Consider the following 26,167-nt stretch of genomic DNA (forward strand, 5'->3'; position numbering starts at 1 on the left):
ATTTTTTATTTTTTTCCCCTTGTCCCTGCCCTCCCTTCACCCCCTCCTCCCCTCCCCGTTTACAAACACTTTATTTCCATTTTTTCATTTTCTCATGTTTTTTTCTTTTCCCTTTTTCCTTTCCCCCACCCTTCCCACTTCCCCTACACATTTAGCCCTTTTATTCCTATTTCACCTTATCAATTATACAATTTGAATCTTATTTGCACTTTTAGTTTTTCACACCAATTAACTTATCTTCTTTAAATATATTTATGTTCTCCATTTCCCGGAGTAGACTTAAGCTACTGGAGTAATTTAGTAAAAGAATTATTCAAACTGTATGCAATCACTGTCAAATGCCAAACAGTGTGCTGGGTGCTGTAAGGGTGGAGAGATGAGGGTATATGACATTGGTACCTGCTAGCTCCATGTTGCATGGTTGTAAACATAAAGAAATACCTGTTTGAGGCCGTGGGGGTCCATAAGGGAGCAAATTGCCTGTGATGAGCCATAGGAAAAGGAAGTGGCCATGGCGTCTCCCATCAGGTGTCACTTGGCCAGAGTGCACACCTGCTCTGCAGTGCACTACTGCACTGGCAACAAGCAGTACTCTGTCAAAGCTGGTGCCAGACGAACAGGACATGTTGCCATCCCCTTGGCCTCACTGCCATCTTTAGCTTAGCTCCTCTTGCAATGGTGTGTTTTTATAAATGCTTTTTAGAAGTTGTTTTAACAGTGAGCTCAGGATATAATATACGGTTGTGTGACCAGGACATAGTATGTACAAAGAAAGATAGGATGCAGTACATACCAGGTCACATGTGACCTCGTAGTTTAAACCCTGTAAGTCCCATTTCTAGCATGGTGGATACAGACCAAGTCTTTTCCTGCTTAACAGAAGGTTCCTGGGGAACAGAACAAGGTGGATCTCCTTTGTTGTTTGAAGGACGAGCTCCTTTCCAAAGCTCCGAGCAGGTGCTGACACATAGTAAGCATTAAGTAGTTCTTGAATTAATAAATAGATACATAAGTCAGTAACACTCATAATGAGTGGAACCTAGAAAAATGCTAATTGTTAGACCATCAGGGTCAGAGAATAATAAATAGATCCACTGTCAGGCTTCCTCAGTAGAGCAGCTTTATATTAGGATGAGCAGTATAGGAGACAGAAAGCCCAGGACTGCTACCACAGGGAGGTACATGCTGGCTAGAAGCCAGGACTCTGAAACTGGACCATTCAAATTCAGATTATCTCTGTCACTTTTAAACTGTGTGGCCTTAGTCAAATTATTTAACTTCCCTGGGCTTCAGTCTTATCGTCATTATCTGCATCTCGGATCGTTGTGAGATTTGAATGAGTTGCTAATACTTGTGAAGGTGCCTAGAATACTTGGCATATGGTGAGAACTCCATTATGTTAGTTATTGTGATCCATAGTATTAATATGGTTAGAATTATTCCAGCCAAGAATGGAGCTCAGGTACCTGAAAAGCCTGTGTGTGCCCTCATCAACCCCAGGAGGTGGTTTCTGTCTTCTCTACTCTGCGCCTACCGATTTGCCGGCTCAGCTGCTCCTTGTCCCCTCTGCTTTCTCCAGTGCTCTTGTCTGTGGTTGTTCCCGGTTCATACTTCAAAGCTGAGGAGAGACTGGAGTTGCCAGACGGGCTCCTTTCTTCTCATTGGCACAGGCATTTCCAGGCCACTGTACGTTTTTCAGCTTGATTGTGGGCACCCCTAGACCCAGGCTTGCTCTTGTCCAAGTGACCATGGCTGGAGTGGGTTCCTTTGTCATTGCTCTCACAAGAGGAAGGTAGGCATAAAGGAACCCCTTGTAAATATGGATTTTAAATTGTTCTGAAAAAAAGACTTGTAGAGTGTAAGAGAGAGTTAAAATGACTTAACCGGCTGAAGAGACAAGATGACTTTTGGTGTTACCCACCCCCCATACTGACTCATTCTCTGGTTAGTTTCTGCTTTTGCAGTGCAGGAGGTTGAACCCAGGGCCCTGCCCATGTTAGGCAGGCGATTCATTTTCTAAGGCTCTCTAGTTATTGTGAAAATCCACAAGGGAAATTATGTGACTCAGGGATGTGGAAATGAAAGCAAACCTCAGAGGCCTCTGCTGAACCCCTGCATCTCCAGGCCATGCCCTTTCCACCACACTGCAATTCACCTTGCAGCCTGTCTTGCTCCGGTATCTTCGTTCGATATCTGGCAGACACAGACCAGCCAAGAACAAATGATAAGGAGTGCACACCACACAGAGATGCCGTGAGCCTTTGGATACTTTGCTGTAACTGAGCAAGGCCTTCAGGAAAGCTCTAGTGGAGGACACGAACAGATGCAAATTCCCATAAGCTACACCTCCCACTTCCCTGGTGCTTCCAAAGGACCCTGGCTTCTCACCAGTCCTTATTGTCACGGTGATCAGAACAACATTTCGTTCCCAAGAAGCCGGCCCATTGCCACTTTAGACTACATTGACCTTGAGTTGTGTCTGAAACTCTGCTTCCTTTGGTGCCTGTGGCTCAGTCTGCAGAGTCCACGGGGAATGGACTTTAGGGGGCCTGTGCTCACAGGCTTCGAGGATGCTTGTTCCTTCCAGACCATCTCTTTTCCAGATGCCTATGAGTTGTTATTTCTCCTGGCCATAGAACAGCACTGGAAACACTGACCACAAAGCATTCTATCCCTTATTACTCTGTGTGTTTTTTCCAAGCAGCCCAAAAGTTTATATTGGGTTTTGCGAGCTGCAGAGGATCACTGCTGGCGTACCACCTAGAAAGACACCTAAGCGGCAAGAACAGCAGGCCTTGAAACAGCCCAGGGAGTCCACCCCCAGCAGGCCATACTTGAGGCAGATTCTCTGCTTCCTGTACCCAGCGGGAGTATTATGGCCGACCTTTGAAGCAGGGAGTATCCTTTAATACATTTTAGTTGACCCTACACATGATCTGGTCCCTAAATATTTTGATTTTAAAATCTCACTACCCAGTTGAAGGTCAGTGGCATAAATTTCAGTTAGTAAAGTTAATGATTCTTTCTTGTTTTCCTCTAGAAATAAATAAATAAGTAAGATTTAAAAATAGATCATCAGCTCTGAGATGAGTTCCCTTGAATGACCTGAAACAACGGGCTCTTTCAGTATCCTTAACCATATTAGAAGTAAACACCTCAAATTAGCAATACAAAACAGAATCCAAAAAACAATATAAAGATGAAATGACAGACAGATATCTTCCCAAACCAGATCTATAGTGCACCCCTATGACCTCAGCCCCTTAAAGGGCTGAGGCAGGATCATCACAAGTTCAAGGCCAGTCTAAGCAATTTAGCAAGACCCTGTTTCAAAATGGAAAATAAAAAGAGCTAAAGTTGTAGGTTAGTAATAGAGCACCACATACACATATGCGTGAGTGTGAGATCCCAGAACTTGGGAGGCTGAGGCAGGAGGATCGAAAGTTCTAGGCCAGTGTGAACTATATAGTGAGACCCTGTCTCAAACAAAAACAAACAATAAACAACAAAAGTCATTTGAAAATAAAAAATAATGGCCGTTTTGAAACTTTGGTTCAAACCCTGTTCTTTCAGAAAGTAACAGCTTTAAGAGAAAACTCTGATTTTCAAAACCAAGTAAAATGTGACCTTCATCCCTGAGGTGTTTATGTAATTTAGAAAACATTTTTAAATCATTTAAAGAGCAAAATAAAAGAAAGATGGTAGGAAATTGGGAGACAGACTTTGTGGAGAGAGACAGGATCCTGGGATGAGGAAGACGGTGGGGAGAAGGGGATCAAGATGTGCCATTTCCCATGATGAATATATTCGTTATATACTATAAACATGTACTAATAAGACTTTTTCATAAATAAATGTTAAACACCAAAAAATAAAGGAGCAAAACTTGAAAATCCAGTATGGGTCATTTTAAAGACTGTAGATGTACTTCAGCCCAAAGGTACTGAAAGAAGTGAGTATTTCAGGAGGACCCCTCCCTTCTTAGCCTTATCAGGACCAGGATGTGGAAGGAAGACCCATGCAAGGGCCTCCGCACGGGAAGGACCATGGGTTTGAGGCTCAGAACGTGGCTTCAGGATGGCATCATTCTTGACATTCCCCCTGCATCTCGGAGGGTAAGGTGACCGTGGGCCGCCTGTCTCACAGGGCAACGGTGTAAACCCTCATAGGTGCATGTAATCCTGTCTTCTGAAACCACATTGGTTGGCTGTGTCTCCTCCCACTCCTCATGCATAACCTTGCCCTTCCATCCCTTTTGGCGCAGGACAAAATCACTGGGCATACGCTGACCTTCACTTTTCCTGCATGTGTGTAGCTGTGGCCAAGGTAAACTGGCCTCTTGGGTTTATTTTGAGTTGAAACTAGCTGAGCTGTTTGTTTCCTCTGAGTTATACTCAGATGCATTTTTAAGTATCTTTGTGTTTGAGGGGTTTTTTTCATGGCATCAGCACACCACTTCCTCCAAGTCAGGACTTAGCAACAGCTTTGCAGAGGGCGATTCTCCTGCCAGCCCCACCCGTCGAAGCGATGACTGAGGGAGGGCAGCACAGCTTTACTGTGCATTTTGTGTTTTGGGCTGAGTGCATGAAATGATTTCTCATCCACTTATTTTTGCAAATAAGGTTTTCTGCCTTCAGCTGAGCTCACCAGTAGAAAGCTGCACTTTGTGAATACCTAGCATCGGTTCCCTGTTTGAGTGATACTCCAAGTTCAGGCTAAAATAATGTCCTTGGATGATCTTTGCCCTGTATGAGAATTCCACGGGACTCTTGAATACAGATTTCTGCTTAATCTTTGGTAGTGGCCCTGATGAATTTTAAAACTGCAAGTTTGAGTAAAGCTATTCTTAAGCTTCCTTTTATTATTTTTTAAATATTTGTAATAGTGTATGACCTTTGCATACTTTCAGATGTTGGTACACAAACATAAACAGTGCTTCCCCCTTCTTTATATAGTAGTGGAGATTGAACTCAGGGAATCCTGAGTTACATGCTGCAATAATATAAGCCTCTATCTATCTACCTCTCTACCTATCTATCTGTCTATGCCTCTATGAGGAGAGTGTCACTAAGTTGCCCAGGCTGGCCTTGAACTTGTAACCCTCCTGCTTCAGCCTTCCAAGTAACTGCGATTATAGTTATGCACTAAACAGTGCTTTTTCTAACATATTTTATAAGTATCATCTCCTTTTTTAATGAGTTCATAAAACTGATTTCACCAGGAAGATAGTAACATTTTATGTATATCAAGAATAAATTCTGAACTTTTACGTATTATATATGTATGCTGAGAATAGAACTAGAGACTTTAAAGTACCACAGACATTAGGTTTATAATGATTGTTATATTCTCAGATTCATACATTAAAAACTGATTTTATATTTTTATAAAAATTCCGATTTTATATTTTTAAGGATATAATTGCTTATTTTGTGTAGGAGGTAGGAGGAGTGCCCCTAAGTAAAATCACTACTGAGTTGATCTAGTCCTTTCATGAACTTTATTTTTGTAAAAGTCCAAATTCTAGCAAAGTGATAACAGGTATTCACTTTCTAGAATAATATATACTCTCTTTTATATTATTTTGGAACATTTTAGTATAAAGTTACATTATAATTTTTAAATGTTTTAAAAACTGCATTTTTAGAGACTGATTATGTAACTGATTATAATCAGACAGATGGTGGGTCATCTTTAATGTATCCAGAGTAGAATATGTTACTATTATTCTCCATTGCTTGAACATCTAGATGCTTCTTATGCTACAGCTACTTCTGAGGTATTCTCATCTTTGTGTATTTCTGGGCATTTCTAAAGAGCTCTTGTCTATTGTTTTCAAGATAACGGGGCAAAAGAAGCAATAGAAGAAAACTCTCCCAACCTTGTGCCATTAGAGACAAGGAGAAGTAGAGTAGGGAGTGACAGTGAAGATTGGAAAGCCACTTCCACAGAGTGTTTTGCATTCAGGAAGAGTAAACTGGGATGGATAGGAAATTCTGCATACAGAAGGCTTTATCCTTTGGAAAATAAAATTTCAGATTGATCTTCACAATGGTTTTTCATGAATGCCCAGCCAAGGAGAAATGGATATGCTGAGTGTTTGCTGTGTGGTGTTCAATTTTGCTGCAGCTTTATTCAACTCTTGGCACTGATACCTTTCACATCAGAGTGCCATCATCTTGTGGTGGATGAACTTGGGTATAATGATAGGAATTGTGGCTTTGTTTTCTCACTTGCTCAGAGAAACCAGATCTTGCCTCAAGGCCTATTTTCTCTCAGTTCATTATGCGCCACCTCTGGAAACATCACAGAGTATTACTGTTCTCTTTGTCTACTCCTCAGTCAGTAGAATAAAGCAGCCTTGAAATAAGCATTGTGTTCCATTCCACAATTGGAAGAGATACCCCAAAGGGCCTCCTTGCTTAGAGGACTGAAGAGAGGTCCTGTTCTTTACACTGAAGGATTTAGGGACAAGTGGCTCCTCATTCCTCTCCTGGAACTTTGTCTTACCTTATGGACAGCAGCCTGCTCTAGGTGACAGGAAAATAAGTCATTAAACATAATATCAATTTACTAGTCTCTTGTTTATCTTAACCTTTAGGAGAAGTTGTGTTTTATGAAGTTTGTGAAGCATTTTCTTTTTTTTCTGAAAGTGTGTTCAAGTCTAGTGATTTTTGGAGTCACACAGAAGTGCATAGCCACAGGTCAAGGTGGTCAGCACCAGCTCTAAATAGAGCCAAGTACATCAGAGAACCAGCTGTAGGTAAATGGTGTAAACAGACACTGAAATGTAGTGCTTAATATTTTCACATATTAAATACAGCAAATTCTTCACTCTTATATTGCATGGAATTATCACTCTGTAAACAAAAGAGCCCTTAACCTGATATATCCCCTTGTTTGCCTTCAGTCGGTCTTTTCCTCCCTCCCAAGCCTACTTGTTTCCTTTACAAAGTAGCACTAATGGAGTTCAGCCCACTTAATAATAGTAATGGTAGGAAAATGGACACATATTTAGGATATACTCCTAAGTGAAATAAATAAGTCACACATGTGTAAATACTGAATAGTTTCTCTGGTGTGAATAAACTGTAATAGTACATAAGATCCTAATGATATAATTGACAGTGTGAAATAGGAAGAAAAGGGCTAAAGGAATAGGGAAAGTGGGAAGGGGGTAGGGGAAAGGTAATAAGGGAAAAGAAAAAATATGAAAAAATGGAAATAAAGTGTAAATGGGGAGGGGAGGAGGGTATGAAGGGAGGGCAGGGACAAGGGAAAAAATGAGAACCAAGACCTGTCATGTAAAGGTACAAGATCCCATGTAAACTGTACTGTATACCTAAAATGTACCAATAAACTCAATGAGAGAAAAAAAATAGTAATGGCAGTTAAATGTGCCAAGCATTTCACCCAGAAGTACCTTCCTGTCTAATTTGGATGTACTAAACATCTTCCTCGTCTAGGAGAGGGAACTGTAGAAAGTAAGCAACTCCCTGTCTCAGGTTTTTACTTGGGAAAAGCCAGGTGAGGAGACCAGAGAGGTCACTCCAGCCCAAGTCCTCCATCAGTCATTATTTAGAGCACTAGAGTTGCTTTGAATGACCTATGCTCAGAAAGAGGCTTCAGTTGCTAACATTTCAATCATTTAAAAAATAATCTAGCCAGGCGTGGTGGCGCATGCCTGTGATCCCAGCACATGGGAGGCTCAGGCAGGAGGATCGCTGTGAGTTCAAGACCAGCCTGGGCTACATAGTGAGTTCCAGGTCAGTCTCAACTACATAGTGAGACCCTGTCTCAAAAAACAAAAACTAAAAAATCTAAACTAGATTTTTTTTCCAAGATAGTTCCATAATAGTTAATGACAACAGTGAAGATGAAGGAACTTTGGATACTCATTAGGTCAGCCTCAATTACTCCTTAGTTCCTGGGAATTGGTCTTGTGAAGGACAGAAGAGGTGACTCAGGGTCATATGGTTGTTTCCTGTTTGCACATGTACGGCATAAACCCAAACATTCCCATTTTTGTCTTTGAGATAGGAAGAGATCTGGTGAGTAGACCTAGAGGTCCTGTCCTTCCTCACAGCATGGAAACAGTTCTCATACACTGCACAAAATTAGCCACAGCTGCAAAACAAAGGCAGTCCTTGGTTTACTGACCTTTATGTACTCACAGAAATCGTCACTCTGTCCACCCAGTCCTCCAGTGATTAAACATTTCTGTTTTTAAAAATCAAGGACTGCACTGGAGGTTAGCTGTGTGGCCCTTAGGGTGCTTGCCTAGCATGTGTGAGGCCTGTGGCTCAATCCCCAGCAACCCCCCACCCCAAATTTTGGAGCTTTTAGGTCTTTTGGTTCAAATAAAATAAGGAAAAGACCCAAACCCTGTGATTTTTTAAAAATCTGGATAACACACCATTAATACAGAAAGATGTACTAAAATAGATAAGACAGTAAATGTATGAAACATTGTCAACCTTACTAAGAAACAAAAATTACAACAGCCCATATGTACACTTTTTTCTTTTGGTACCAGGGATCAAACTCGGATCTTGAGCTTGTAAGGCAGGCAGTGGCACCACTGAACTAAATCCGGCGGCCCTAACACTTTTTAGTGTATCAATCAAACTGGCAAAGATTTTGAAAAGTGATAATCTCATATTGAAAAGGTATAACATGGGTACGTGGGAATATGCCAGCTAACATCTTAAGAAAACAGTATAATAGGATGTATTGAGATACTTAAAAAAATCTGCCCATAACTTCTATTTCAGTCATTGTATTTCAATTCATCCTAAGGAAATAATCTGAAATTATTGTTTCACTACAAACATGTAGATTCAAGTACATAGTAGGATTTGTAATGAAATTGGATGCATTTAAATATCTAAATTTTAAAAATTTACATAAACAGAACACTCATAATGAGACATTCAACTATTAAAATTATGTTGAGGCTAGTAATATGGGATAATGTGAATAAGAAGGATATACACAGCAGTATGATCTCATTTCAAGTATACCCAGAGGTGGGTGGGGATGTAGCTCAGTAGCAGAGCTCTGGCTTCACATACATGAGGCCTGAGTTCTATCCCAGCACTGTAAAAAATAAAATAACAAGGGCCGGAAATTTAGCTCAGTGGTTCTGCCGCCTGCCTCACAAGTGCAAGGTCCCAAGTTCAATCCCCAGTTCCAGAAAAAAAAATAAAATAAATAAATAAATAAATAAAATAACAGATGGAAAAAATACGGAAAGGAAATTGCAAAATACTAACTGCTTTTCTTTGGGTACTGATGAACAGTTTAAAATATATTATTAATATTTTCTAAAAGAGAAAATATTGTTTAAACTAAAGAAGACAACTGTAAAAAATGAGAGAAACAGATACTGAGCCCAAACAGTGTGACTCTACCAAATCGTGTGTTTCCCCACAACAAAACTCAGTATCACTAGGGTTAACATCTCCCTTTTCTTTTCAAATAAAAAACCATAACTTGATTTCCTTCTGATAGTTCAAGAAGATCATTTTTTTTCAGCTTTAATTGAGTTTATTGGTACATTTTAGGGATACAGTACAGTTAATTCATCATTGGGATCTTGTACCTCTATATGACAAGTCTTGGTTCTCATTTTTTCCCCTTGTCCCTGCCCTCCCTTCAACCCCTCCTCCCCTCCCCGTCTGCAAACACTTTATTTCCATCTTTTCATTAGGAGATCATTTGATTTGAGAAGGGAGAATTATGATCTGGGAATAAAAGTATTTTGGGGACAGGAGCACCTTTGGGCCCTGAATGGAATCAAGGGAGAGCTTAGGCAGCTGGGGGTTGGGGACACCAAAGATGAATGATCCTTTTTCCTCTCCCCACCTCTAAGTCTTTTCCTTGGAGGACTGGGAACTAAAGTTTCATTTTAGTAACCTCATGAAATAAATAGACTTCTTGTGTGCTGGCCTAGAAGCATACCATCAAGAATGTTTGTAACAAATATGAGAACCATTGAAATGAAAATTAAAACAACTCATGCATACAGTTCTCAAATAGCACTGACATCTGCATTTACATCAGTCAACCAGAATTAGCTCTTCTGGTGGTGATCTTGGCAAGTGACTGTAGAAGAGGGTATGAGCTGGGCCAGAATGAACACCTGTGCTGCACAGGCCAGGCTTGAATTTATCTAACTTCATCCCATCACCAGCTCAGATGAGTGGAAGCTCCTTGAAGGTGGAGAGTTTTATTTCATCACTATACTGTCCCCAGCACCTAACAGAGTACTGGGCATGGGACAGGTGCTTCCCATTTGCTGAACAACTGCTGTGCATGGAGCCCTAGCGATATTGCTCTCTATTGACAGTGCAGTTAGAGACAATGATCACAGAACATGTGGTACTTCTAGTTCCAGAAAGTAACCCAGTTTTGTGTGGTGTTCTTTCTGGCTGGAGAAGAAGACAGGAGTTGAGTATAGGGCTAGGTCAAGGAGGATAGGCAGGGATGGCAGGAACCTCAGGGTTGGAGAATCTAATCCAGAGGTGGAAGCTGTGAGACAGAGAGGCGCCATGGCCGGGGCTGGACAAAATGTGATTATGTCACATTATTCTGACACATGGTCTTGGCCATGGTGCCCAGACAGCTACCTTTGTTCCTTTCCAGGACACAATTCTACCCCAAAGCCAAGAGTGCGACCCAAGTTGGGTTCTAGTCGTTGTTTTATTTTATTTTGGTTCGCCAGGGATTTAGCTCAGTGGTTTGGTGGCCTGCCTTGCAAGCGCAAAGACTAGAGTTCAATCCCTGGTACCAAAAAAAAAAAAAAAAACCAAAACATTTTATTTTGGTTCTTTATTTTGTGGTAGGGGAGGGGAGCCAGGGAGAGAGCATTTTTATTTTTTTGAAACTCTGTCCATTTATCTTCCTGAGGGTGTCCCACAAAGCATAAACCATGTGATTTTTATACCTCAAATCTTGGTGGTTTGTTATCCTCAAACTAGTCAATATTTGAATGTAGTCATGGAGCTGCTTTTTATATAAGCCACCAGCTGATCATTCTGTTGGGATGCATGTGAAATAGGCAGAATGGTCCAAGATTTTGGATTAAGCAGCTTCTGTGTGGCAAGAGAAGGAGTCATTCAGTCAGCACTGAGAAAACCAAAGGAAAAAAATCCACACAAATGGCTGAGCTGACCACCTTGTGATTGTGCCTTTTCTGTGCTCTGCATCTGAACTTGGAAGTAGAAAGCATTTTTCATTGTCTTTCCTGTGTCCTGATATGGTATTGACCCTGTTAAAGACAACCTGGAAGTGTTTTTCAACAATCTGTTTTCCTAGTCAGTCATTTGGACAATCCAGGGCCACCACTTGGGAGGGAAAGTTCTTGGAGGGAATCTGGGGTCATTTGGGTACAACAAATTCTGTTTTGGCCAAGCCACTGAGAAAAGCAGAGTGTGCTAAGAACAGGAGAAAGAGGCGCATAGACCTCTGTGACATATCTGGGAGCCAAGTGCAAAATCCCTCCCAGTACTAGAGGTGAGCAGGTTGGTGGTCCCTGACTTTGTCCACTTCCCAGGCTGGGGGAGCAGAGTCACCAAATGAAGCTCAGGCTCCCAGCACCATCAGAAGCAGTGGCTGTCAGCATTGCCTGACCCCAGAGCCACTTTTAATAACAGTATTTTTTGATGCCTTCTTCCCAATCCTTAAAGAACTTTGTAAGTAAAATATCTGACCTTACATATAATTTCCAGAAAATGCCAATGCTTTTTAAAAAAATAACCTCAATTTATAAGTGATCGGTACATCTCAGTAGAAAACAAAACAAAGTAAAAGGTGAGGTGTTTGCATCTATCCATAAATTCACAGTGCAGATTACCTCTAGAGACTTTAAATACCACAATTGGCCATGCCATGTTCTTAGGACACATGATTTTCCAGAAAAGATGAACAACTCTTGGTAAAAATAATGTTAATCCTTAAAAAAAAATCAGAGAGATTCTCCAAAGAACACTGATATTTATTTGGGACTAGCAAAGCATTGCAGTGGAAATACATGTGCCATGTAAACCATGAGTATACCTAAAGCATTTGAGGCAAGGGGAAGTTTTTAAAGACAGCAATGAGGACTTACATCAGGCGTTTTTGAGCAGTAATTCTTGGCCACAGTGATTCATAGCAGGAGTGGTGTCAGTCGAGGTTGAAGGAACAGTTGCCGGGCAGATGTCCTTGGAGAAGTACTTTTGGTATATGGTAGGTTGCGGTGGCCCCGAGGCAAACTTGCGGTTCTGGCGTAGGCTTGGGTGATAGATGCTATTTGGCAGTCATGCATAAGAATCCTCGCTTCATAGTCTTCTGGCTTTATTTACTCTCTCTTTTTCTTTTCCTTTTTTTTTTTTTTGGTTAGGGTTTATGCAGCAACTACATTTTGATTCTGAGACTTTTCATTTCTTTCACAATCTGAACAAAATAAATATTCCATTGACAGAACATGTACATTACTGAAATATCCAAGGAGTAAATACAACAATGTGACAGGGCTATTCCTGGATTTAGGATGGATTCACTTATGGTTTTTCAACTTTATGATGGTGTAAAAGTAAAGTACACTGATAGAAACTGCACTTAAAATGTGGAAAGTTGATCTGTTCCTGGACTTAGTGCTCTTGCAGTGCTGGGTGACATTGGTGACCACGGCCCCCGTTGGCCCCACAGCATGAGGGGTAATAGCCCATGCTCTATGGCGCATTGAGCTGCTAAGCTAGGACATTTGGCAGGTTAGAGGTGTTTTCCACTTTTTTTCATTTTTAATTAAATGTATTTTTCTTGATTTGTTTTTCAGACAGGGTCTCACTAGGGCTGGCCTTGAACTCACAGCAATCCTTCTGCCTCAGCCTCCTGAGTGCTAGGATTACAGGCATGTGCCACTATGCCCAGCTTAAATATATTTTCTAACTGATATAAAAACATTAAAATTTTACATATTAATGAGAGAATTTTTTATGTTTATGCTTTTTGTAATATCTAAATCATGTTAATATATCACTTTCCTTAAATTCTGATCATTTCTTTATGGTGAAAATATTCAAAATCCTTCCTTCTAGCCTTTTGAGATATATATATATAGTACATAATTATTGTTACATATTGTGTAATAGCACACAAAACCCACCCCTTTTAAGTTTTTGAGACAAGGTCTTGCTATGCAGTTCAGGCTGGCTTTAAACTCACATACAGCCCAGGCTGAATTCTTGGAGATCTTCCTGCCTCAGCCTCCTGATTGCTGGGATTACATGCACCATTACACCTGAACTTCAGAACTTAATTTTACCTAACTGTAATTTAGTACCAACTCACATTTTTAATTTACAGTGAGTTTATTAGAAGGTAATCCCATTGTAAGTCAGGGAATATCTGTAATTATATTGAGTTTATATGTGCATTGGAGCTGACGACTGGGCTTAAAGAACTATAAACTGTTTTTCCATAGTCATTGATGTCCATCAGGACCTTTGAAGGACATGTGTGACAATACTGCATGGGACGGTCTAGTATGGTACATGCAGACATTGAATCCCACGAAAGCCTCTCGTTATTATAGCATCCACAGATGCTCCCCATTTCCTCTCCACTAGCGGAGCTGCTGGATCTGTCCCTCCCAGGTGGTGTTACCAGCCAGGCCTGGCTTATGGGCTGGGCAACAGGGATGGCTTGGATCGCTGAGCCCCTCCTGCAGAGCTGTAGCTGTCCTTGCTTCCTGAGAGGCCGGGGATGCTTTTGGTGTCCTTTCAGTCTCTTCTCCAGCAGGAGATACTGAGTAACCACTGTGCTACAAAGACAGCTGAAGACATAGATAGCCACTGCCCCACCCAACAAATAACTGTAAAGGCTCTTCCTGGCCTTCAAGCCTAATGATAAGCCACCAAAAGGCATGCACAGCGTTCTGTGTGCTGGTGCCTTCTCCCAGAGCGTGTGCACAAGAATATGCGTGGCAGGATGTGCAAAGGGACTTTGCACCAGTGTGCCCCTCGGGTTGTAGGAAACCACTCTGTATTCCATGTGGGTTTTGCCCTGGGCACTGTTTATAGTGGATATTGGTAACCAGCTGGAAAATTTTTACAGTTAAATTACTTAAGACGATGCTTTCAGAAGAAACATGAATGATCAATGATCCTTCCACCTGGGAGGTGTGTTTTTCCACAGATAAATAAGGGTAGTGATATTCCAACTTCAGAAATCTTTTGGGGTTTTTTTTGTATTTTACTAAACTGCCACATTTTCAGAGTGGAAAGACAAGGCTCCCGACTGTCTCCAGCAGTAGTGGGCATCAAATGCACCACAGACATAAAAGCAGATTTGTTGTGTGTGACTGTTTTAGTCACTTTCCCATTGCTGGGACACAAGACCCAACACTCACAACCTAAAGATGGAGAGGTTTTACTTTGGCTCATGGTTTTAGTCCATGGTCAACTGGCTGTGAGGCAGAAACAGCAGAGGAAAAGGCTCTCATCCCATGGCACCCAGGAAGCAGGGAGAAGGGAAGAAGCCCTTCCAGGTCACCGCTCAGTGACCCACCCATGTGACCAGGCTCCACCTCCTAGAGTTCATTCAGCTCTGAACTCATCCGTATGCCGACCCACGGAGTATAGCACCCCATGGTCCATTTACCTCCCAAACTCACCTGACCTTGGGGAGACGTTCTGGAGCCAAATGATAACAACGAGCATGAGAACCCATTGTGGAAATATGCTTTCTAGATAATCCTGGAGCCTCTTTTTCCCACCCTGGGTTGGTTCCCCTTTTCTCCTTCCAAGCTAGTCACCTCACCACTGTCTGAATTAATAAGAGACCTTGTGCAGTCCTGCACACTGGCTAGTCTTGCTGCTTGAGAAAGATAGTTACCACGTGTACTGGCAAGTCCCCACATTGTCTATTTGAATGTCTATCCTGTATCACCACATCAGGAGGACCAAGGGCCTCCTGGGTCTTTTTGGAGGAGCAAACTCAGCACCTCTCTGCCTAGAGCCCAGTGTGGCATCATAGTCACAGCTCCAGGTAAGGTGAGCAAGGAAACTGAACCTGAAGCTGGAACTTTTGTTTTTGGTAGTACTGGGATTGAATGCAGACCTTTCACACTGAGCTACATCTTCAACCTTTATTTTGCATTTTAAGACAGGATCTTGCTAAGTCATTTAGTTGCCTAGGCTGAGCTCAAACTTGCAGCCCTCCTCCCTCAGCCTCCCAGAATGTTAGGACTCCAGGGATGCACGACACTACACCTGGCTAAGAGCTGAAAGCTTAAAATTCAATCACAAATTCTCTAAGCACTATGGTGTGTCGGATACCATTCTAAGCAGCTGGGGAGATAGGAACAAACCAGACAAAGTCCCTGCCATCATGCAGCCACCTCTCCAGTGGGAAAAGCAGATCGTGCACATGTGAGACCTGACAGGAACAGAGTGAGGGAGCAGGCCGTGCGGACAGCAAGCTCAGATGGCAAGGTGAAAAGAAGGTGAGAGGGCAGAAGGGCACGAGGCAGGAGAGCACAGGCAGCTGAGGGTCAGCTCCTGGAGGGTTTCACAGATGTAGAAAGACTTCAGATTTCATCTGGTGTAAAGTGGACGCTGTGGAGGCTTTTGAGCCCACGAACTTCTTCTGTGCTGCCAGTCTGAAACTATTATATATGACACCGGTATCTCTTGACTGAGGATTCAGGTAGGTGCTGGCGGTGTTAGCCGTAAAGCTCCGGAAGGAGAAGCCAGTGTAGGTCATTAGCCTTGCTGGCCACAAACCTGAGAATACCTGGTCAGTGCCCTGGAGATGGCTCCCAGCAGGACAGTCGCTTCAGATTTTGGAGCTACAGCTCCAAGTTGGCTGAGACTGAGACTGATCCACGACTAACACGGACTGAGCATCTGTGAAGTATTATCCAGGCCTCCTGCCAAGGGAAAATATTAGTGAGATGAGCCCCCCTTCCCATCAGACCCATGCCAACTAGAATTGCCTGGTATGGCAGCAGCCCCGGAACACTTGAAAGGCCACCAGTAATAAGATTTTCCCTGTTTCTGAAGACTGTGTGAAGAAAAAAATGTAAAATACCTGGTTACTCTTTAGTACAAGTTGCACTGATATTCTCTCTGAAAAAGCCTGTTCAGTAAAACATATTATTACACTTTCTACCTTTTTCTTTTTGCTGTTTGTAGTGGCCAATAGAAATATAAAATACTATGTCGCTCAAAGTATATTTCTTATTTTGACCGGACAGTTCTAATCCAGAAAGATGGTTGTTTTCTATCGTTTCTTGGTTGACCGATTGGATGTTGCTGGTGCTGCTGCTGCCGCCGCCGTTGCCGCTGCTTTGGTCACTATTAATGAGTCTCAGGTGTTGGGAGTTAAGTCTTTTCTGGGAGGAACCACTTGGGTTCTGAACCATGCGGAGGCACCTCAGTCTCTGCCTCATTTCATCCATAGGCACAGATTTGTTTTGAGAAGTATAAAGTAACTTCTGACTTTTAACTCCCAAGCCTTAGCAGTTTTATAATCAGATGAGCGGACCTCTCCACCCACAGCCTCTAGTGGATAGAAAGGGAATGAGTCACAGGTTTTTTTGTTGTTGTCGTTTCTTGTTTTTTTTAAGCTTTTCACTGTGGAAACATTTCAAAGCCATATGAAAAGTAAAACTGTATTCCAAACGCACAGGTACTCCTCACCCAGCTTCGAGTGATCGTCTTGTGACCACTCTGATTCATTTGCACCACACCCCTTTTCCATGTTCCTTTGAGGCAGACTACACATCGTATCACTTAACCCACAAACATAGCGGTATGAATCTCTAAAAATTAATTATTCTTTGTAAAATGCAACAAAACTGCAGTGAAATTCTCAAACTCAGAAATTAGCAATAATACATTAGTGTCAGTATTGAAATTCCCACTTTTAATTTGGATTCAGAGTCTGATCATATCCTCTTGTCAAGTTCAGCCTATGTGCTGCTTAAATCTCAGTCTCCCCTTGAGCTCTCCTTGTGCTTGAGAGGAGACTGAGCTTCCTCTCAGTGCCAGTCCCTACTGGGTTAAGCCCCAGGCTGAGGAGTCTTAGACTGAGTCTCAGTGCATCTCTGAGCCAGTACTGCAGCCAGGGAACCCCTGATCCGGGCACTTTCCATCGAGGGGTCTGGGTAGAGTTAGCCCAGCTGGGACAAGAAGTTCAGCATAGGTCAGTGGATCTCCCCAGACCTGAATTTGTTACTGCACTTCAGGGAGGCTGGATGCTGGACAATCCCAGAGCAACAGATGCATATTTACACACGTACCTTTCCATACTTTTTATCTGTTTATTTTTGTTAGTATATGTTTGCAGTATATAAGGATGACAATCATGGGGTGTTGGTACATGTGCATAACACATCTTACTTTTTTTTCATCTGCTACACCTCCCATGCGTCCCTGCTCCCTCCAACTCCTGGTCCCCTTCCTGTTTGCAAAAGCTCTAGTTCTGTGGTGTTTTTTTTTTTCTTAAATTCTTTTTGTTTTCATTCCCTTCCCTCTCCTCCCTTTTCACTCCTTCCATCTCACAGCCCATCAGCAGATGAATGGAAAATGTTATTCATATATAATAGAGTAGTACTCTGCCAAAAAGAATGGTAAACTTGAGGCATATGTAAATAAATGGATACATCTTGATACCCTAATATTAAGTGAAATAAATCAAATACACAAGCTTAAATACTGCATGGTCTCCCTTATATGAGAAACTCCAAATATAAAAATAGAGCCAAATAAGTAGATAATACAGAGTAGGGAGATCTTTCCATATTTACAGTTTTTAAAAGGACTCCAGGTAATAAATTACCTTCACCACTCCACCTTCCTACACAGAGGCAGGAGGATCACAAGTATGCATCCAGCCTGAGCAACGTGTGAGACCCTATCTCAAACTAAAAATTGAAAAGGACTAGGGGTATATCTCAGTGTGAAGACCCTGGAGTTCAGTCCCCACCACCAACAACAAAAATAAAGCCAGCCAGCCAATGCCAGGCCCAAGTCGACCTCAGTCAATCCAAACTCTTCATTTGATATTTGATCATTTACTTGTGGCTCATGAGTTGGATCCCAGTGTCACAGTGAAAGTAACTGTCCTTTTTCATTCAAACGAGAGAACATAAGGAACACCCTCTGGAGAGACAGTAAGGGATCAGGCTCCTGTGTTGCAGACTTATTTCCAGGTATGGTCCTTAACATCCTGTCCCAGCTTTCTCTAATGTTAGCTTAGCAGGAAAAATTGGGGGTTTCCACCCCACAAAGTTATTTGATTATTATTTGACCAGATGATTTAACCCTCACCCATACTGATTACAGATCACAAACTAAAAGGGGCCTGTGTTAACAAAGCTATATTTTCCCCTCTGTGCTTCTAGGCAGTTTTCAGCTTAAATTCATCTCTTTCCTGTGGATCTTCCTAGAGGGCACTGGGACATTCTAAATTTTCTCTGTGGAATTCTTTAGTGGGGTTCCCTGATCTACTTGGCTCATGGTCTTAGACCAAGGGTTCAATAGGTGGCAGCATACCCAGCAAGTTTGCTGTCACATAACAAGGATTAGCACCTTTGAGCTCAGGGGAGCCAGAACTAGTCTTCCCCCAACCTCAGCCAGCCAGTAGCACATTTTAGGGCTGGCTAGTCACATTCAGCTCTCATTTGTACCAGTCCTATATCACTTAAGATCCTCTGTGTTGTTAGAAAACCTGACTCTGCAGCTTAAACAAAATAGAGGATTTATTTGCTCAAATAAATTTTTTAAAAATCTAGAAGCTAGTACTGAGTATAGGTTGGTTCAGAGCTCAGCCAGCAAGATCAGTACTTCATTTTTGTCTGTCCCAGTTCCCCAGGGTGTTGGTTGTGGTTTCAAACTCAGTGTGGTCAAAGGACACAGAAGCAGGTCCAACCCCTTCATAATCACAAATCTCATTCCAGCCTTATCCTTTAGGAAGAGTGCTCGCCTCTAGCCACAAGTTTCCTTGGTTCTGAACTCATCACAGGCTATCCCAAAAACATCTATGGCCAAGTGAAGGCAAGAGTCCAGTGAGCCGGCCCTGAATCACATCCTTTCCTGTGTGTGCAGGGGGAGTGAATGCCTCTGGAGTCATGTGGTCTGAGGCAGGAAGAGACCCCACACAAAAGACAACAAAAGGACAAAGACGGTGAAATATATTGCACATTTTCCCCAAGTAAGATCATACCAGTTTATGTTGACAGGGCATAAACTACAACAAAATTATTTTTAATTTCTCTATATTTTAGAGATTAGTTTTAAATAATCAACCCTCAGTATAACTGTAATGATAATTATGTGAGGTAAAGGACTATTTCCTTTGCACCTGCTTTTTAAAAATCACATAATTCTCCTATTTTAACACACACACTCTATGTCTTGAGCATGGTAGGCAAGTGCTATACCATTGAGCTACCCTTCCAGCCCTCATATTTTACATTTTGAAAGTAGATTCCTGTTACAGTAGATGCATACATTTAACCTGGTAGTGTCTCTTTTCTTCCCCCACAAAGCTATAAGAGGGGTTTTTTGCTGTTGAAGGTTGTTTAGAGTTGAGGGGATACAGGATTACAAACATCTTCGCATTGTCAAGGCAAACAGCATTACACTATAGCAGGTAGTCATGGAAACCCAGTATGACCAGCCAGAATTATTTTAAAAAGAATGTTCTCATATTTTATACATGTCTGTAGTGCACTGACTCAGTAGGTGTTGATTTGGGGCCACTGCAGGAGAGTTGTTGGCTGTGGTTTTTTACTGCTTTTCAGAGACTGATGAGACCTACACAGTTGGGTTCTAATCTTCTGTCTGCCCTTGGTTTTTATTTCTGTAGATTAATATGGAAGATTCATTACCTGGTTGGTGTAGGATCTATTGCTTATTGTTTTATCTATCGTAAGCTCAGACTGGTCTATGTATTGGGTGGGGAAGGTATAGGCCTCTAAAATTCTTCATGTCCAGATCTGTGATTGTCATCTCAATTCTTAATCCCTGCTTATCCTGGGCCTTTGCTCACAGCAGCCACAATGACACAAATGCTACCCCCTGCTCCTCCACCCCTTTTTCCTGCTCCTCTTCCTTCTGCCTCTCTGCATGTAGCAGTTAGGTGGCATTGCCCTCTTGACCCTAACTCGAGATCTCAGCAGTACTGACCCTGCGCCCCAGAGTGGGAGCTTGGATTCTAGCACCACTGTGCTGCTGCTGTTTGTGTGATGAGTGGGCAGACTGCAGGCTCTCGCTCTCAGGCCTCCATTTCCTCATCTGTCATTGAAATGTGGGTTTTCATCTCTGTGGTCTCTTTCAGCCCTAAAATTCCTTTTGTAAGAACTTGCCTGCAGGAAAAGCTGATACTGACCTGGGAATACTGCTTTCCACTGTAAGGGCAGAAAGCACTGGCACATGCAGCACTTTGTGTCGTTCACTGCAGAGGTGGAGTCCTAGGCCACTGAGGTCAGCCATGTGGCAGCCAGCCTGCCCTGTGACCTCTTGTCTCCATCTTTTCCTGACTTGTTTCTGTTTTTCTTTCTTCTCTTTCCTTTCTGATTGGCTTAACTTTCTTAGCCCACCCTATGCCCACTGTCTGGGGATATGAGCCACTCATGCTGCATGACTTCACACACACTGCTGAGCCCACCTGGTTACCCACTGACCTTTCCCCTGGAAAGCAGCCCTGCAACAGCTTTTCCCAAGAGGTCTTAAATCTCATGTTGGCATTATTTCAGGAGGAACAGTCTTAAGCTCGTAAAGGAACATTACAGTGGAATTTGTGTGAGATACTGATTTTTTTTCAGTCAGTAAACACTATTTGAGCCCTTACCAGGTGTTAGTGTTTTATATTAGATGCTGAGGCAAGAGCAGGAGACAGGACAGACCTAGTCCCTGCCCGTGTGGAGCTTGGACTCTGGTGAGGAGAGACATACACATAAACAAAAAAAAGTCAAGTGGAGACATGCACTATGAAGAAAAGAGTACAGGAGAGTTGGGACATTTAGGAAGATGTGAAGGAACCTAAAGAGGTGTGTCCTAGGCAAGAGGACTTGCGAGATACAAATGAGCTTTGTGCAGTTAAGAAACAGAAAGGGCTGGGACGTACCATAGCAAGAGGGAGTGTTAAGATGGGTGGCCCAGTAGCCAAAGAATTTAGACTTTTTAAGTGAAATGAGAAAACATTAGAGGGAGTTAAGCGAAGAGGAAGTGTTGTCCCCTTCATGTCCTCTTATGCATAATAGATGCCTAATAAATGTGTCCAGTGTTGACTGCATTTACAAGTTCTCATTAAAGGTGGACTAGACCAGCGGTGGCAAACCTACACAGTGTGTGCCGTGGCAGGCTGTTTGTTATCACTGAAATGTCTAAAAGGTTCGCCATCCCTGGACTAGGCCCAGACCTTTCACAGCTACAGACTTGAATTCTTAAAGACTGCCTTCTAGGTGACGCACTGCTTTCTGACTGAGCTGTCACAAGTGGTGTACAGAGTATCTGCATGCATGCATGTGAGGGTGAGGTGTGTGTGTGTGTGTGTGTGTGTGTGTGCTGCCACACTTAGTGAATTTAAAAAATAATTCTGTAAACACAGAAAAATCATCACATGGCCCATGTTCTCTTTTTAGACCCAGCTACAGTGAAACTTCCTCTAAAGATTCACTCAGACATTTTGAATTGATCAGATTCTTTCGTGTCCTAAGGGTTTGCAGATGAAAAAAGGACAGGCTTTTGCCTCTGTCTAAACTCAGGTTGTATTTATTCTTGAGATTCTAATCCCTGTGTTAGGAATGCAGCCCTTCAAGTGGCTCCAGGTACATTAGGGGACGTTCTCCCGATACTGCTACTTCTAATGACTGTCAATCCCTGTGTGCTCCACTCTCAGGAACTGTGTCCATGACATGAGATTGTTCATACCATTCAATTCAGATCTCAGAGAATTTAGAGTTTGAAAGAATTTTAGACCTCATCTACCCTGGTATGCCGCAGCAGGAGCTCATCAGGTGTCTATCCTGAACACCAGGTTCCAGGGCCCACCCACTGAACCCATGGGCCCTCCCTCCACCCCACCCTCAGCTGAAACTGCTTCCACGTATTTCCAGCAGCAACCTGGGTTGAGAACACTGGCCTACCTAGTGCAGGCTTTACAGGGAAGGGAAGGTTTGCTAACGTCGGACCTTCACATGCCTCGTGGCTCAGAACCCCGCAGAATCAGGAACCAACAAGCACATTTAACAGTACTTTCGTTTTTGAAATATGCCTCTGTTTTTCATTCTTTCTGTGATACTCTTTTCAGAGTTACATTGTATATGTTGTAGTTATAAGTCTAAATCTTTCAGATGTGTCAAGAAAAATATGAGCATTTTCAGATTGCTCTACACTGTGCATAAGTCATGGTTCTGACATGGTGTTGTCTGCATATATTCCACCTCTTACCGACCCTGTCTGACTCCTCCTCATGTCCTCATTTCCTGTATGCTCTTGTCAAGCACCTTGGGAGAGTTATTGTTACCTCGATAAGTACAGAGTGCAGAAACAAAACATTTAACCTAGAGAGCTATGAATCTGCAGCTGATTTGAGCTGTACATCGTTTATCCTGACTTCGGCACCCAAACCACATTTCAAAACTCATTTGCTTTCATACACCTGACCTGCTCTCTTCATCTGCATTTGTAACTTTCTCACCACATACTTGAATGCTCTGTAAATGAGGAAGGATCACTTAGACTAATTATCAGTGTACTTAAGAGCTTTTATTTCTTGAGTGACTCTTCTCCTTATTACTAAATGGAATTGAGAGTGATGCTTTCACATATAATTCTTTTGAAGAATCTCAAGTCCCATGAACAATTATTTTTGTAGAGGTGTCTAAAATAAAGTCAGGCTGTTAACTAGACAGAGGTGCTGAACTCCTCTTGTCACCAGACCAAATGGCTATATTATATCTTGTGGGAAAGAGAAACATTAATTTTTTAATTTAGGGGTATTTTTCTTTGCTTGCCTCCTAAGTAAAACCAATCTAGTTTCTTTTTCTGTAGCAAAGGAGGAAGGAACAAACAACAAATTAATCAGACAGGAAGTGAATACCACAGAAGGACGTCTGCCTCTGACTCAGTATGTCACACTGAAGAAGAGACCAGAGCTTGTCCAAAATGGCTGCCTAGGAACGACCCCACGTTTGCCTTAGAAGATGATGCCTTTTTCAGGGATGGTTTTCTGTCTTGGCTCATGTCTCATTTGCTCTCTGCCTGTGTCCCTGATCATGCCTTCTTACAGTACCCTTTAACGGTAAGAAAAACTGTATTAAAACTAAATTTATTTCCTTTATCAGAAAGGAAGAACTAAATGGCTTTTGTTGGCCATAGTATGACGAGATAAAGTTGTTTGATTTTTTAGTTAGAAAATCATGTTATTTAATCCTGTTGCCTGTGCTCGCTTCAGCAGTACATATATTAACCCTGTTGCCCACTATAGTGATTGTGAATGATTCATAACTTGTGTTTTGAGCTAAGATCTAAGAAGTGTTGTAGGTAGGATTTTTTTGGCCAGTGAACAAATTTGGTTCCATAGGAATTTCTTTCCCTACTTTCCCATTTAAGATGGGAGTTCAGGTCAGGAAACATGCCCTGTTGGTATAAGGTACAGGCGTCCACACAGCTACCTTTAACTCCTCAGTTTGGCCAGCAGCAGTAATACTTTAAAGTAGAAGGAATCCTTGGCAGCTTCAAACCAAAGTAGGGTAGCAAGCATTGTACTTGAAACAAAACCATTATTGTCTTATTGCTATAGATGTGTTAAGTTCATCTCTCAAACAAAACCATTTCTAAGCAGAGCCTGTTAGGAAGAAAACAGATGGTGTTTTAGAATAATTCTGTCCCCACTGAAGCACTGCAGTAAAACTACTATTGTAAATCAAATTCTGTTTACATTTACTGTGATTAAATTTTGGCATAAATACTATAATTTAAAATTTCAAGCTATGTACTCAGAGAGCCACAGAGCAGGATTAAGGAAATGTTTTCTATTTTAAAAATTATCTAGGATATGTATGAAAAAGTAACTTGACTCATATTCCTTTTTTCCCCTTAGAGAAATATTCAGTAAAGGTTTAAAAAATTAGGAGAGCAGGGGATATAGCTCCATGGTAGCATGCTTACCTTCCAAGCACAAGGTCCCAAGTTCAATCCCTGGTACTACCACCAACAACAACAACAACAAAAAAAAAAATTAGGAGAGCACGTACAACTGGAGTCAAATAAGTACAAATTCTTTTCAATAATGTAATGGCATAACCACTGTGTACAGTGCAAGATGGAGGTGTGGTAAATGAAGACAAGGCTGCAGAAAGATTCTAGTTAAGAACAGTAGGACAGCTTGGTAGAGAGAAAGACTAAGACAGGATGCTAAGAGAGGAAGAAAAGAAGTTGGGGTAAGGTTTAGGGTCTGTTAGTGTGAAAGCCCTGCTCTTAGGGTTCACTGGAATTCTGGGGCATAGAGTATTATGTGTTAGCTTTGTACAGTTTTGTGTCTTCTGAATCAGAATGTGGTGTAGTCAAAACTTTCCTTATTGTATTTCTGAAGGGGTCAGTGGTAGTGAACCTATGGCACATGTACTGCAGCAGGCTGTTTGTATCATTGAAAGTTCCCCGTCACTGGATGATTTACCTTAAATCATAGTCAGCTTTTCTAACGCTCTTTGAAAGTTTAATAATGGGTCCATTGGGTACTGTTCACAGCTCTTCAGCTACTCTGATATCTAAACTTTGAAGGTTGATGTATACTCTGGATAAATTGTAATATTCGGAAAAGTCCCTATGGTGAGCATTATTCCGTGGATTCTGGTAGCTGTTTCATTCTGATTATTAAAGAAATCACATTTTAGATCTGGCCTATAAGTGGAAGTTCCAACCTGTGCTGGCACATAAGCAGAAATGAGCTCCCTAATTCCTGGACCCTTTGCCTTTTATGCCTGTGTAAAGTCTGCTTAACATTTAAAGAACACATCATTTACTTTGGAAGTTTCTGGCCTTTTAACCTGTCATATAGTTCTGCTTTTAAAGACTTGTTTCGTCTTTCCAAATTGTCATATATGTGCCTCTTCTTGAAAAGAATGCTTTGCCTGGACTGCCATAAATATCTCTTTGTGTTCTGTGACTATCAGTCCTGAAAATTAAAACAGAAAAAAAAAATACTAGAGTAAATTCCTTCATAAATACACTTGTCTGAGAAATTAAAACTGTTCTTTATACTCGTGTCCCTTCCCTATTTATGGTACAGAGGCTTGCATGGGTTGACACGCACAGGCTGAGTTTTAAATCAGCTATGGTTTCTCTTTCTCATGGTTATATAGAGGGAAAGACAGTAACATTTACTGACCACTTAGTATGTACTATACACTTTATTTTTGCTTATTGTATCTTTAACAGATGGCAAATACATATTAAGCACTGCCTCATTTAACTTTTGAATAACCCTATTCAAGTACTGTTATAAGTACTGTTTTCTCCATTTAACTGGACTTTGGCTAAGTAATTTGCTCCAGGCCATCTAACAGCTAAGTATGGGATAGAAGTTTTCTAAATTTCAGGAATTTTTTCATTAAGTGCAGTCTAAAGTCAACGTGATAAAACCATGCAAGTTTTGAGGTCCTTTTCCTGGTCCTGGGAATCTGGGATTACCAGTGCCTTAATTATCACAGCAACAGTAAATATCTTTAAAATGATTAACCTCTAATTAAGATGTCTTACTAAGAAGTAAACTTGGTGACACTTCTGCTTATCTTAGGAGGATACATTTTAGCAATAAAATGAATACAGTGAATCAAGTGTGGTGGTGCTGGTGTGTGTGTGTGTGTACCTAGGAACAGACAAATCTTACTCTTCTGGGTAAACTAAGTGTGGTGGTGCCAGTGTAGCAAAACTTTATCTTTGACATTTGAACCCCTTAAAGAGAGTACTTCAAGGAGATGGGGAGGTAGTGGGAGGAAAACTGACACTTTTTTAAAGTTTCCTTTTAGCCAGGCGTGGTGGTGCACACCTGTAATTCCAGCACTCAGGAAGCTGAGGCAGGAGTATCATTGCAAGTTCGAGACCAGCCTGGGATACACAGTGAGTTCCAGGGCAGTCTGAACTAGACAGTGAGACCCTGCCTCAAAAAA

General features: G+C 41.7%; 1 protein-coding gene across 1 annotated transcript in view; it reads left to right on the plus strand.

Moving 5' to 3' along the window:
- Positions 1 to 26,167, plus strand: part of Wipf1 (WAS/WASL interacting protein family member 1) — a 77,356-nt gene that overhangs the window by 20,956 nt on the left and 30,233 nt on the right. The window contains exon 2 of the mRNA XM_010607079.3: positions 23,049 to 23,298. The gene's annotated coding sequence lies outside the window, so the exon portion shown is untranslated. The remainder of the gene's footprint in view (positions 1 to 23,048; positions 23,299 to 26,167) is intronic.

Source organism: Fukomys damarensis, unplaced genomic scaffold, assembly GCF_012274545.1.
Source record: "Fukomys damarensis isolate Sample0158 unplaced genomic scaffold, DMR_v1.0_HiC HiC_scaffold_26, whole genome shotgun sequence".
Lineage (NCBI taxonomy): Eukaryota > Metazoa > Chordata > Mammalia > Rodentia > Bathyergidae > Fukomys > Fukomys damarensis.